The following is a 15,352-nucleotide window of genomic DNA, read 5'->3' as shown; positions in this document are numbered from 1 at the left end:
CACTTTACGTTTTCCCCTTGTAATACAGCATTTTTAATATACCAGCTGAGGGACCATAAAGCAATCTGACTCTTATGTAACAATTTTCCGCATGCTATTATTATTATTAGTTTTTACATTGCATTTCCCTGGCACAAATTACAAAGAACTTTTTTCTACAGATCAAAACCAAAAGCCTGGACTGAGCTAATGTTAGTTTCAACTTGAATCACCACCCACCTGGGCCTGACTCAGGCTGGCAGTCCAAAGGGAAAATCCTGCCTAAGTGCATTGCAGCCTCTGGATCTGTCCCCTGCTCAGGTGCACAGAACCAGGGTAGCTGGGAGAGGCAACAAGGCAAATTTGACTGGAGTTGAATTCTGGGAAGCAGGAGGGTATAAGGGAGCACACACATTTGGCAAGGCCTAAGTAGAAATGACTTTTGAGGGAAATAGTTTGAGCAAGAACAAGGTTGTTCATGATTGCAAACTGGTTTCAGGGCTTGCTGAAGCTTTTTAACTAGAATTGCTTCAGGATAAGACTTTTTCTCTGGAGAAGCTTAAGGTGGGAAACCAGCCATCTTTTGCTATTATAAAACTTCAGAATATATAAAATTTTAAAACAAAGACTCATTCATGTTCAAGAATGTACTGAAAATAAAAATAAACTAGAATAATCTGTTCTTTACTTCTAAGATTTCTTTCAACATTAGGTTTTTACACGCTAAAAGTAGAATCCTTTTCAAATTAGTTTGCGGGAAAAGGAAATATAGTTTTATTAGACAATTATTGATTTTTCCTTTTACCCATTGACCAGATTTTGCCAGATGAGTAACTGTTCATTGGCTGAGCCTTTCTAGCTTTAAACTCCGTTAGCTCTCCTGAGCCCCCAGGATATTGCTTTTTAAGGACAGGCATTCATTACTCTCTACCCAAGGGCTCAGCAATGTAGTGAGTCTCCTGAAAAGTTGATGAGGAGGAGGTGCTGTGTGTATTATCTGGGGTTAGTCAAAAGCCCAGATGCCGCCCTGGCCAGTTTGGCTCAGCGGTTAAAGCGTCGGCCTGCGGTACAGAGAGACCCAGGTTCGGTTCCCGCTAAGGGCACGTACTTCAGTTGCAGTTTGTCCTCGGCCCTGGTTGGTCCTGCAGGTGGCAGCCACTCGATGTGTCCCTTCACGTCGATGTTTCTCTCTCTCTCTCCCTTCCTCTCTCTCCCTCCCACTCTATCTGTACAAAAAATGGAAAAATATCCTCAGGTGAGGATAAAAATAAATAAATAAATAAATAAATAAAAATTAAATTAAATTAAATTTTTAAAAAAAGCCCAGATGCCTGGGAGACCATGGTTGCTGCTCCTGGAGATTTTACTGGTGTGACTGCTTAGAAAACCATGACAGTGTTCCCAGCTGGTCCATTTAGTGGCTGGATAGATTGGGACAAGTTATTTAACCACTAAGGTTTATTTCCTTATCCATAAAATGGGCTGGTCACAATGCCTACATCATACCACTGTATTGATGAATAAATGATATAGAGGGAGCACAAAGAAAATGTTAGATACATGTCAGCCATTACTATCAGATGTCTGTGCGTGTGACTCAGCTGCACTAAGACCAATTTTTATTTGTGCCAGTAGCATTTCATCATCAACTTTAGTCAGAAATATCATGTTTCTAAACTTCTTTAATGATTGTGAAAAGAAAACAAAAAAGAAGCAGTGAACCAATAGCTGAGGCAGAGGGAGAACAGGGGCCACCTGAAACTGTTGCTCTCGGTGTCCTTGCTGGTTCTCACACCATCGAAAGCTACTCTTTTGGACAAGATAAAGCACTCTTGAGCCTCCATGGACCAGGCTGTGTGTGTGTGTGTGTGTGTGTGTGTGTGTGTGTGTGTTTAATTTCCTCAACAAATGTACTGAACTCTTGTTTGGGGATACAGGTCAAAGATCCACAAAAAGAAATCTGTAGAAAGAAATGTTATGGACCTAAAAAACCTCATAAGGTTGTCACTAATGCTTGGTTATTTACACTGTTTATATTTATAGACTCTTCAAATTACCTATTTAGGTGACTGAAATAGGCTCAGCATGAACATGTTTTTAATATGGTTACAGTTAAAATTACTAAATGCAGTTTCTGTCTCCAAGGATGGTTTTATTGCTTTTGCATCATACTTGCTAAGTACATTTTTAAAGTAGAGGCTTGAATACCTAGTAAATAAAATTACTGGATATTAGACAATGAACTTCATTGAATGATAATCAGATTCTTGGATATCCTAGATTTTTCTTTCATATTTTACATTTTCTAAAAGAAAAATTTAATTAGTTTTTTCTTCTATTGCCAGAGAAACATGGAAGGATTCATCACTTCATTTCTATGTAAAATATATTATAATATCACACTCTGGATTCTGATACTGGTCTAGAATTTCTGAGGGGAACTTTGCTCACAAATATTCAAATTCACAATGTGACTGCTGACATCATAAGGAGTTATTTTATTGTTTCATTGGCCAAACAACAGGGAAAATTCACACATTCTATATGACTCCACTAAATACTAACATCTCTCAGTATTTAAAACACATTGTATTCTGGTATCACCCTTGGTGCTGGAAAAAAAAAACGATTTTTTCTGGTTTACTTAAATTCTTGCATTTCATCTTTGGAGATATTGTGATCAATATAGATGTCTCATGAAATAATAGGTGTCTTAATTTTACATACAGACAGTGGCATGAAACAAAAAGGATCTTGTCCAGCCACTGCTATGAATTTATGCTTATGTAAATCCCCCAATCTAATATTAGACTAATGTTTTAATTCTCTCATAATGTAGGTACTTCAGGAAAATGATAAAATCAGGAACATTTGACTTAAAGCCTAATTGGTGAGAGATAGTTTATTTCTTAAAAAATAGAAATCCTCAGCCCTGGCTCGTTTGGCTCAGTGGTTAGAGTGTCGGCCTGTGGTCCAGAGAGACCCGGGTTTGGTTCCCGCTAAGGGCTCGTACCTCGGTTGCAGTTTGTCTCCGACCCTGGTTGAGTCATGCGGGTGGCAGCCACTCGATGTGTCCCTTTCACATCGATGTTTCTCTCTCTCTCTCTCCCTTCCTCCCACTCTATCTGAACAACAACAAAAATGGAAATCCTCCTATTTCTTCTTCTTTTTTTTTTTGGTACATGCCCCTAGCGGAGGGAACCAAACCCGGGACTCTCTGGTCCACAGGCCCATGCTCCAACTGCTGAGCCAAATCGGCCTGGGCAATCCTCCTATTTCTTTGAGACATATTTTACCAGATATTTACAAACACCAGCACATCTCTTGATTCCTGATGTGCAATAGGAAATCTCTGCTTTAGAGTATATATGGAATGGTAAAAATTTTAAGTTAAGGGACCATTGTTACTAACGGTGTGTCAATTGAAGATATTAACAACAGCATCCCTTCATCTCAAACATAATATGTCAAAAAACAAAATTCTTGATCTCTTCCTGCCAACATAAATCTGATTCCTTGGTGTCATCAGTTTAGCAAATGGCACCACCATTCACCCAAAAATGTTTGCTTAAGTCAAAGCTTGAGAGTCACTCTTGACTCCTTTATTTCTCTCATATCCAACATCTGATTACTAGCAAATTTTTTGGCTCTACCTTCCCCAATAATCCCAATCTAGCCACTTCTTACCACCTTGATCTCTAACTCCCTAATCTAAACCACCATCCTTTCTTTTTTAAAAGTTTTATTTATCTTTGTTGATGAAAGTAATATAGATGTCCCTCCTTTTCCCCCCACTGACACCCTCCTCCCCACCCCATCAGATTATTTCTAATCTGTTCTACACAATAGGTTCCAAGTAGAGGAGCCAGGCATTTTTAAAAAATTATCACCTGAGGACATGCTGGGGGGGGGGGGGGGAGGGGGGGGAGGAGGAGGAGGAGGAGGAGGAGGAGGAGAGAGAGAGAGAGAGAAACATCGATTGGTTGCCCTCCCCACCTGCCCCAACCAGGAATCAAAACGTCAATCCTTTGGGGCACTGGTGATGCCCAACCAACTGAGCCACTCCTGTGGGACAAGGCGTTCTTTGGTGGCTAGATAATCTTTTCATTTAGGCTCTATCTAGGGGAGATGAATTATTTAACAATTTATCTCTTCTCAGTACCTAAGGTACTTAGAGGAGAGTTAAGCTAATTTACTGCACAAAAGTAAAAACCAGTCCAGAGAGTTTTTTCCCCATATTATATAGGTTTTTTATAAAATAGCAACACAGACTACAACCACACTTAAAAAGTTCAAACTACATAAAATTAAAATGTAGACATTTCCCAATTCTATATTATTCATTCACTCTTCACTGGCAACTACTATCTGCAGTTTGAGTGAATCCTTCTAGACATTTTCTGTGTATATCACACACATGCACATACATGGTAATTTCCTCCATTCTAGGATGCCATCAAATGTAATTAAATTGCTACCATTCCTCCAGGCTATGGTCCTATTCCACTGACTCTTTGCCCCAAGTGTAGGCACAGGAAATCTCCTATTTCTTCTCATCAAGACTGAGACCAGAAGGCAATTGTTTACTGAGCAATACTGACCTTCTGAAGGATAGATAACTGGCAGGAATTACATAATACAACAGGCAAGAAAGCAAACTAAAACTGGATATTGCACATTATCTCACTAGAATTAGACGGCCCAGGTTCATATCTTGGCTCTTCTGCTCATTAATGATATGACCTGAGAAAATCACCTAAATCTTCCAATATCTGATTTGTGAAAAGGGATTGATAATAGTACCTACCTCGTAAAGTTGTTCACAGAATTATATTAAATACATGTGAAGAACTTAGCATGATGCTGGGAAAAGTGAGAGTTCAGCATATACATAGTTTTAGTATCACCTTTCTGAAAATCCATGAGTTGTATCATAAGGCATGAGTTAGCAAATGTTTTCAGAAATGGGCCACATGGTGAATATTTCTGGCTGTGGGAGCCACATGGTCTCTGTCAGAACTACTCTGCCCTGGGAGGAGCAGACAACATGCAAATAGTCGGGCTTGGCAAGATTCAGTAAAACTGTATTTGTGGACACTGGAACCTAAATTTCATATAATTTTCATGTGTCATGAAATATTATTCTTTTTATTTCTTTCTGAACCATTTTAATATAAAAAAACACTCTTTGCTCCAGGGCCATACAAACCTAGGCGGTGGGCTGAATTTGGCCTATGGGCTGTAGTTTGCCAATAACCTCCCCCATCCACCACCACAGGGTGCCCCTTCCTGGCTTTTCACATCTTCACTCTTCCATGCTACTGACCACCCTGCTTCTTGCTGACCATCAAAGTTTCTGTGCATCCTCTCTTGTTCAGGTCCCCAACTCCCTGTCTTTGCCCATCTTTCCTCCATAGGAGAAAGCCAAAACTCGGTAATGACCTTTCCACCTCACTATGACACAAGTAAGCATGTTCCCTCTTTGTCTCAGCCTCTGTGCTCCAGATTGAGCTCTGGCCACATACCTGGTAGGAGGAAGCCTGCCTGTGTTTGGGGAATATAAATGTGATATGACTTGTTTCACAGTAGTCATTTGTTTGAGTCTACCAATTTAACTTGTTTCTTATTAATGAATATGTATATTAAATTGTTTCTGGGCTTCAGATTTTCACTATTACTAAGAATGTTACATTTTCTCATATAATCCTCTAACAATTCTGTCAGATAAGAACAATTTAATTCCATTTTACAGATGAAGAAATAGAGAGAGACACAGGGAAATGAAATAACTTGCCTAATCTATACATGTAATAAGTGGAAAAAGTAGAATTCTTATCCAGAGCCTACATTATTTCCTTCTGTTGTCTTCCTGCCTAAAAGAGGGCATATACTGATATTTAACATATTAAATAAGATGTTAGAGGAGTGTTGCAGAGTATGTACACCAGGAGCTTCAGTAGTGTTTGTAATATGCTATTTATTCAGCTTAGGTCATGAATTTGTGTGTTTATTTCTTAATTAACATTAGTGTTGCATATGACCTTTCATATATATCATCTGCTGAACAATTAAAGCTATAAAAAAATCCTGATATTGGTATAAAGATGAGCAAGCAAAATCTAAAGACATGTTCCTTAGATTGCTTTAAATTTTTTAACCTATTTCTGCATAGCTAGGGAAAGGAGGGATTGGAATTATGATTTAGGAACCTAGGCAGAGCACATATTACGTTTGATCATATAATGGCCTTCTCAGCAATTGTCTGACCTTCTTGTTCTAGGAACTGCTGTTCTCCCAAAATTCCTCGTTACAGTGGAAGGCACTATGACAACACTTCCTGGATACAGTTGATTGGACCAAGAGTCACCTGAACAAAGATTCATTCCTGGCCTCAGTTGATTGGTCTATAAGCAGCACATGACTCAGGCTAAGCCAATCAGTGTCCTTTTCCTAGAATTTTAGAACTGGAATTAAGAAACTCTTTTTTTCTTAATTTAATTTTATTTTTTCAATTACAGTTTACATTCAGTTGGGAAACTGTTAAGCTTGAAACTCGGATCTGCCAGTAGTCTCTTGGAGAAAAATTCATTTACATTTAAAGAGAAAGAAGTCACAGCAGACAGAAAAAGATGAGTCACTGGGAGTCTTGATGGCATTTAGGGCTTGGTTCCAGATGTTCCTGAGGCTCAGCCACACCCCAGACCTTGCAGAAACTTAAGTTGTATTATAAGAATCCAGTGTATGCATTTAATACTTTACTTTTTAAAAGTAGTTATTTAAATAAAGGTTTCTTTTATTTTAACTGAGAGAGTTCTAATTTATTTAAGTCAATTAATCAGTAAGTGGTTCTATAGAAGTTATAAAAAGACAACTATAAGGATAATGAGGACTGTTTCTGTGATGACCACTGAGAATTGAATAGCTTATAGACTCAGGACAAGCATTTCTATCAAACAGCCAAAAGATAGTATAATTACCAAACCAAGAAACATATCCTATTAGTCATCATATAAGAACAAACAAAAATAAAGTCGCAAGAGCTGTAGAACTTCCCTTGCTAAAAATAAAGAGGAAAAAAAAATTGAAAGGCAGAGGAAGAATAATGCATCCCAATGAACAGGAATAAATTATTTAAAATCTTCTCTTTGTTACTGCCTCAGTTTTGTGTAAAATAAAGTAGGTGAACCAGGTAACTGCCAAGCTCTTTACTAGCTCAAACATTCTTTGGCTCTGATGTTAAAAACATCAATAGTAATTCATAAATTTGTTAAAATCCTGAACATATGACAAAGACTATTTCATGTTGAATATAACTGTTAAAAGTGGAGGTCTTGGTTGACTTAGATCCAATGATAAAATCAGAACAATAGCCTGAGAATATTTTTTTTATGTTAAATTATTATTTTTTAAAAAAATTCTTATTGTTAAATGTATTACAAATGTTCCTCATTTTTCCTCCATTGACCCCCTCCTCCCCACTCCCGCTCCCCTCCCGCCTTTTCCCACACTGTTGTCTGTGTCCATTGGTTATGCATATAAGTTCTTTGGTTTATTTCTCCCCACCCCCGAACCCCTTTCCCTTTGAGGTTTGTCAGTTTAGCAATGAATTTGTACTTCTTAATCCTTTCACCTTTTTCACACATTCCCCCAGCCCCCTCCCATCTGGTAACCAACAAAATATTCTCTGCATCTATGAGAATGTTTCTGTTCTGCCTGTTCATTTTGTTTGTAGATTCCATTGTCAATAGATATGTATTCATTGCCATTTTGTTTGTTCATATATTTCATCTTTTTCTTCAAAAAGACCCTTCATCATTTCATATAATAACAGTTTGGTAGTGATGAACTCCTTTAACTTTCTCTTGTCTGGGAAAGTCTTTACATGGCCATCGAGTCTAAATGACAGCTTTGCAGGATAGAGTAATCTTGGTTGTAGGTTCTTGCTTTCATCACTCTGAATATTTCTTGCCACTCCCTTCTGGCCTACAAAGATTTTTTTGAGAAATCAGCTGACGTAGTTTGTGTTACATGGAGGAACTACTTAGTGTTCCATGGAAGGAACTCGCTAGTTTTCCATGGAAAAAACTACTTAGTGTTACATGGAAGGAACTACTTAGAGTTCCATGAAAAATATTAGCTAGTGTTCCATGGAAGTAAGTAGCTAGTGTTTCATGGATGGAACTAGCTACTGTTCCATGGAAGGATATACTTACCGCATTATGGAAAGAACTACTTAGTGTTCCATGGAAGGAACTACTTACTGTTCAATGGAAGCAACTAGCTAGTGTTCCATGGAAGAAACTAGCTAGTGTTTTTTGGACGGAACTAGTTAGTGTACCATGGAAAGAACTACTTAGTGTTCCATGGAAAAATCTAGCTGGTGTTCCATGGAAGGAACTACTTACTGTTCCATGATAGGAACTAGCTAGTGTTCCATGAAAGGAACTAGCTAGGTTCCATAGAAGAAACAAGTTCATGTTCAATGGAAGAAACTAGTTAGTGTTTTCCATGCAAGAAACTAAATGGAGTTCCTTAGAAGGAACAAGCAATATTTCCATGGAAGAAACTACTTAGAATTTCATGAAAGTAACTACTTAATGTTCCATGGAAGGATCTATTACTAGTGATCCAGGAAAGGTAATAGATAGTGTTCCAGGGAAGGAACTACTTAGTGTTCCAGAGAAAGAACTAGCTAGTGTTTCATGGAAGGAACTATTTAGTGTTCTATGGAAGGAATTAGCTAGTGTTTCATAGAAGGGACTACTTAGTGTCAAAGGAAGGAACTCATATTGTTCCATGAACGGAACAAGCTAGGGTTCCATGGAAGAAACTAGCTAGTGTTCCATGGAAGGAACTAGTAGTGTTCCATGGAAGAAACTAGTTAGTGTTTCATGCAAGGAACTATATAGTGTTCCATGGAAGGAACTAGCTAGTTTTCCATGAAAGAAACTACTTAGGGTTTCATGGAAGTAACTACTTAATATTCCATGGAAGGAACTAGCTAGTGTTTCAGGAAAGGAACTAAGTGTTCCAGGGAAGAAACTACTTATTGTTCCAGAGAAGGAACTAGCTAGTGTTCCAGGGAAGGAACTAGCTAGTGTTCCATGGAAGGAAATAGCTTGTGTTACAGGGAAGAAACTAGTCAGTGTTCCATAGAAGAAACTAGCTAGTGTTCCTTGGAAGGAACTACTTTTTTTTCCATGAAAATAAGTACCTAGTGTTTCATGGGAGGAACTACCTAGTGTTCCATGGAAGAAAGTAGCTAGTTTTGCATGCAAGGAACTACTTGTGTTCCATAATGAAACCTAGCTACTGTTCCGTGGAAGAAAATAGCTAGTGTTCCATGAAAGGAATTAGCTAGTGTTCCAAGGAAGGAAATATCTAGTGTTTTATGGGAAAAACTAGCTAGTGTTCCTTGGAAAGAACTAACTAGTGTTCCAGGGTAGAGACTACTTAGCGTTCCATGGAGAAATAAAGCTAGTGTTACATGGAAAAAAATACTTAGTGTTCCATAAAAAAACTAGCTAGTGATCCATGGAAGAAACTATGTAGTGTTCCATGGAAGGAACTACCTAGTGTTCCATGGAGAAATAAAGCTAGTGTTCCATGGATGGAACTACTTAGTGTTACATTGAAGAGACTACTTAGTGTTCAAGGAAGAAACTAGATAGTGTTCCATGGAAAGAACAAGATAGTGTTCCATGGGAGGAACTACTTAGTGTTCCATGGAAGGAACTACTTACTGCTCCATGGAAGGAACTAGTTTGTGTTCCATGAAGGAACTAGCTAGTGTAACATGGAAGGAACTATCTTGTGTTCCATGGAAGAAACTAGCTAGTGTTCTATGGAAGGAACTAGCTAGTGTTCCATGGAAGGAACTACCTACTGTTGCATGGAAGGAAGTAGCTAGTGTTACATGGAAGATACTAGTTAGTGTTCCATGCAAGTACCTATATAGTGATCCATGGAAGGAACAAGCTAGTTTTTCAAGATACTACTTAGTATTTCATGGAAGTAACTACTTAATATTCCATGAAAGGAACTAGCTAGTGTTCCATGAGAAAACTTGTTATTTTTCCTGGGAAGAAACTAGTTGGTGTTCTAGAAAAGGAACTAGCTAGTGTTCCAGGGAAGGAACTAGCTAGTATTCCATGGAAGAAACTATCTAGTGATGCATGGGAAGAACTATTTAGTGTTCCATGGAAGAAACTAGCTAGTGTTCCATGGAAAGAACAAGCTAGTGTTTAATGGAAAGAACTAGCTAGTGTTCCATGGAAGGAAATATCTAGTGTTGCATGGAAGAAATTATCTAGTGTTTCATGGAAGGAACTATCTAGTGTTCCATGGAAGGAACTAGCAAGTGTTTCAGGGAAGAAACTACTTAGAGTTCCATGGAAGAAACTACTTAGTGTTGCATGGAAAGAGCTAGTTAGTGTTCCATAGTAGAAACTAAGTAGTGTTCCATGAAAGGAACTAGCTAGTGTTGCATGGAAGTATCTAACTTGTGTTCCATGGAAGGAAATACTTACTGTTTTATGGAAGGAACTACCCAGTGTTCCATGGAAGGACTTAGCTAGTTTTCCATAAAAGTACTACTTAGTTTTCTATGGAAGGAACTACTTAGTGTTCCATGGAAGGAACTACTTAATGTTCCATGGAAGGAACTACTTAGTGTTCCTTGGAAGGAACTAGCTAGTGTTCCATGAAGGAACTAGCTAGTGTTCCATGAAAGGAACTACTTAGTGTTCAATGGAAAGTATTAGCTTGAACTAGCTTGGGTATGATGGAAGAAACTACTTAGTATTTTCAAAATGTCTGAGATTTTGCTGCCTATGTTTTCTTCTAGAATTTTTATGGTTTCACAAGTTACATTTAAGTGTTTTATACATTTTGAGGTTATTCTTGTGTATGCTGTAATTTGGTGGTCTAATTTCATATTTTTTTGCATGTACCTGTCCAATTTTCTCAATACCATTTACTGAAGTGACTGTCTTTACCCACTGTATACTCTTGCCTCCTTTGTCAAATATGAATTGTGCATAATATCTTGGGTCAATTACCTGGTTCTCTGTCTAGTTCCATTGATCTATGCCTGTTCTTGTGCCAGTACCAGGATGTTTTGAGTATGATGGCTTTGTAGTATAGCTTGATATTTGGTATTGTAATCCCTCTAACTTTGTTCTTCTTTTTCAAGATTGCTGTGGCTATCTGGGATCTTTTTTGGTTCCACATACATTTTTACTTTTTCTTTTTTTTTGATATTTTGTTCAGATAGAGTGGGGGAGAGTGAGAGAGAGAAAGGGAGAGAGAGAGAGAGAGAGAGAGAGAGAGAGAGAGAAACATTGACGTGAAAGGGACACATCGAGTGGTTGCCACCCTCACAACCCAACCAGGGCCTGAGACAAACTGCAACCGAGGTATGTGCCCTTAGCGGGAACTAAACCCGGGTCTCTCTGGACCACAGGCTGATGCTCTAACTGCTGAGCCAAACCGGCCAGGGCTCCACATACATTTTTGGAGTAGTTGTTCTAGATTCATGAAATATGCCATTAGTATTTTAATATAGATTGCATTGAATCTGTAGATTGCTTTGGGTAGTATGGACATTTTAATGATGTTCATTCTTCTAATCCATGAACATGGTATATAAACACTTCTCAACAAAGGACATACAAATGGCCAAGAGACATATGAAAAAATGCTCAATGTCACTAATCATTGCAGAGATGCAAATTAAAATGACAATGAGTTATCACCTCATACCTGCCAGAATGGCTAACATCAATAAATTAACAATCAACAAGTGCTGACAAGGATGTGAAGAAAATGAAACACTAGTAAATTGCTGGTGGGAATGCAGACTGATGCAGCCACTATAGAAAACAGTGTGGAGTTTTCTCAAAAAAATAAAAATGGAACTGCCATTTGACCCTGTGACCTCACTTCTAGGAACATATCCAAAGAATCCTGAAACACTAACCAGAAAGAATACATGCATTCCCATGTTTATAGTAGAGTTATTTACAGTAGCTAAGATCTGGAAACAGCCCAAATGCCCATCAGCAGATTAGTGGATAAAAAAGTTGTGGTATATTTACACAATGGAATACTATGCAGCTGTAAAAAAGAAGGATCTATTACCCTTTGAGATAGCATGGAAAGACCTGGAGATTTCTATGCTAAGTCAGGGAAAGACAAGTATCTCATAATCTCACTTACACGTGGAATCTAATGAACAAAATAAACTCATGAATAAAATATTACTAGAGGAATCAAAACATGGAACAGGCAAATCTCAGAGGAAAGGGGTGTGGGAGATCTGAAAGAGCTTAACCGAAGAACTTATATGCATATATGCATTGCACATGGACAAAGACAATAAGGTGGCGAAGTCCTGGGGTGGAGGGTATGGGGGCTGGCTGGAGGGGGAAATAAAAGAAGAGGGGACATCTGTAATACTCTAATACTCTCAACATAAAGATAATTTAATAAAATTTACACTCGGTAGGTATGTACAGTTTTGTTTTGTTTTTTATCCTCATCCAAGGACTTTTTTTTTTTTTGCATTTATCTTCAGATAGAACAGAAGGGAGAGAGGGAACAAAATAGAGAGAGAAACATCGATGTTAGAGAGACACATCGAGTGGTTGCCACCCACATGACTCCAACCGGGGTGGGGACAAACTGCAGCAGAGGTACGTGCCCTTAGCGGGAACCGAATCTGGGTCTCTCTGGTCCGCGGGCCAACACTCTAACCACTGAGCCAAACCGGCCAGGGCTAGTTTTGTTTTTTATTTATTTTTAGTTTTTATTTATTTATTCTAAGATTTTACTTTAATTTTTATTAACATTTGCTGAAAAGCACAGAACAGTTAACATTTGAATGGCTTGAGATTAGGATTACAAACAAAATTGTTGCGTCAAAGAGTTACAGGATTCCATATCAGTTATTTCAAATTAAGTGCGGGTTGTTTAAAAAAGAAAAATTAGCCCTGGCCGGTTTGGCTCAGCGGTTGGAGCGTTGGCCTGCGGTCCTGAGAGACCCGGGTTCGGTTCCCGCTAAGGGCACGTACCTCAGTTGCAGTTTGTCCCCGGCCCTGGTGGGTCATGCGGGTGGCAGCCACCCGGTGTGTTCCTTTCACATCGATGTTTCTCTCTCTATATCTGTTCCTCTCTCTCCCTCCCACTCTACCTGAATGAAAAATGGAAAAATGTCCTCTCCTCCGGTGAGGATAAAAAGAAAAAAAAAAGAAAAGAAAAATTAGTGCTATGTTCGAATGGAGCACAAGGTAAGCATTTCAATTTAGTAATAAAATTAAACCTAGCACCTTTTTATTAATTTTTAATTTTAGTTTTATTACAGATGTTTCTCCTTTTTTACCCCATTGACACCCTCCTCCCCATCCCCCCCGCCGCGTCCCTGGCTTTGTTGTCCTTATCCATTGGTTATGCATACATGCATATAAGTTCTGTGGTTTATCTCTTCCCTCCCCCCAGCACCCCCTCTTCTGAGGGTTGTCAGTCTCTACCCTACCTCCATGTTTCTGGGTCTACCCTATTTCTTAGACTGTTATGTTCATTATGTTTCACAAATGAGTGAGATCATGTGATATTTGTCTTTTTCTGCTTGGCTTGTTTCACTTAGTATAATACTTTCCAGGTCCCTTCATGTCATCTCAAAGGATAAGAGATCTTTCTTTCTTATAGCTGCATAGTATTCCATTGTGTATATGTACCAGAGCTTTTTTATCCATTTGTCTACTGATGGACACTTGGGCTGTTTCCAGATCTTAGCTATTGTAAATAGGGCTGCTATGAACGTGGGGTAAACCTAGCACCTTTAAAAAAAATACTGATAACCACTTTATAAGTACAAAAGTATAATTTCTATAGGGAGAAAATCCAGTTCACCATCAGCACAAACAAATAGTAGCATATTTAAAGTTAAAATTAAATTTGTGTAAGCAATACCCACAGCCACTCTGCCTGGTACAGTGAGTGAATCCTCCCCACCCAGGGCCGAAAGGAAAGAGTTCCTGCTGAGTCTCTCAGATTCCACATCTGAAAGCTGCCAAGGACTGGAAAGACCCGAGTGCAGTATAAGAGAGATCCATATGTTTGAGCAGGAAGGAGTTCTTTTTCAGATAAGCCAACTAGAAACATTTTCAGTCCAACCTCAGAGCCTTCCAGCCCAAGGGTATATATGATCACAGGCCTACCGATGTGATCCTTCAGTGGGGGCGTCTGCATGCAAAGCCCAAGGCTGCGTGAGGAGTGATGGCCTACGTTCCCCACAGCTGACACTGCTTTGCCACCCGAGTACTCTAGGCCGACTCAGTATTATTAAAAACATTTTGATTCCTAACCTATTGTCATCTACATATTAAATCTTCCTCTTAATCTCTTCAAACATTAATGATTGATCCTTTCCAACGTGATTTTTTTTTTTTTTTTTATCCTCACCCGAGGACATTTTTCCATTTTTTTTTTGTTCAGACAGAGCGGGAGGGAGAGAGAGGAAAAGAGAGAGGGAGAAACATCGATGTGAAGGGACACATCGAGTGGCTGCCACCCGCACGACCAACCAGGGCCGGGGACAAACTGCAACCGAGGTACGTGCCCTTAGCGGGAACCGAACCCGGGTCTCTCTGTACCGCAGGCCGACGCTCCAACTGCTGAGCCAAACCGGCCAGGGCTCCAACGTGATTTTTAATGTCACTCACAAGGTTATTGTGTTTCCTTTCTCGTGAGCACTTCATCTTTACACTGTAATTTACACTGAGCTTTAGGTCTTACTTGTAACCAGTACAGCCACATTTAAAAAGAAATACTAGAAACAGACCCATGACCAATTATTTGCATCACAGTGTTAGGGAAAAAAATAACTGCTAGATGTTTTTTCTACATCAGCATTTACCACCTGTCCAGACCAAAGATAATTTCCAAGCAGGAAAATTCGGATTCCAACTTCTCCACTGACCCATGTGCAACACTACTTATTCTGTTTCCAAATATTCATGGAAGAAATTGCTTGCTCGGCTATTATTGACGCTGAATGGGCTTGTAGACACAAAATGCCATAAGGATCATGGTCACCAGCAGGATGCTGAAAATGAATCCCATCACTGCAAAAGGAATACAGGTCACCTCCCAAAGGCAGCTCCAGGTTCTGTAAGTCATCCATCCATTGGCAATGGTGTACCAAATGTCACTCAATAGCAGGCACTGTGCCAGGTGTCAGGTATGAGGGTGCGGGACAGTCATGAACAGATCCTCTCTCTGGAAGTCTCCCTGTATTTGGGGGAGAGAATGTAAACAAATAAGACCATTTCACACAGCCTGAAGAGCTGCAGTGAAGAAAACTGTAATGTGA

General features: G+C 39.1%; 1 pseudogene; it reads left to right on the top strand.

Moving 5' to 3' along the window:
• LOC118639870 overlaps positions 1-15,352 on the top strand; it is an 88,919-nt pseudogene that overhangs the window by 16,775 nt on the left and 56,792 nt on the right.

This window comes from Molossus molossus, unplaced genomic scaffold (assembly GCF_014108415.1).
Source record: "Molossus molossus isolate mMolMol1 unplaced genomic scaffold, mMolMol1.p scaffold_m16_p_1, whole genome shotgun sequence".
NCBI lineage: Eukaryota > Metazoa > Chordata > Mammalia > Chiroptera > Molossidae > Molossus > Molossus molossus.
Note: the sequence above shows the minus strand (reverse complement) of the source record. Positions and strands in the feature narration are given on the sequence as shown.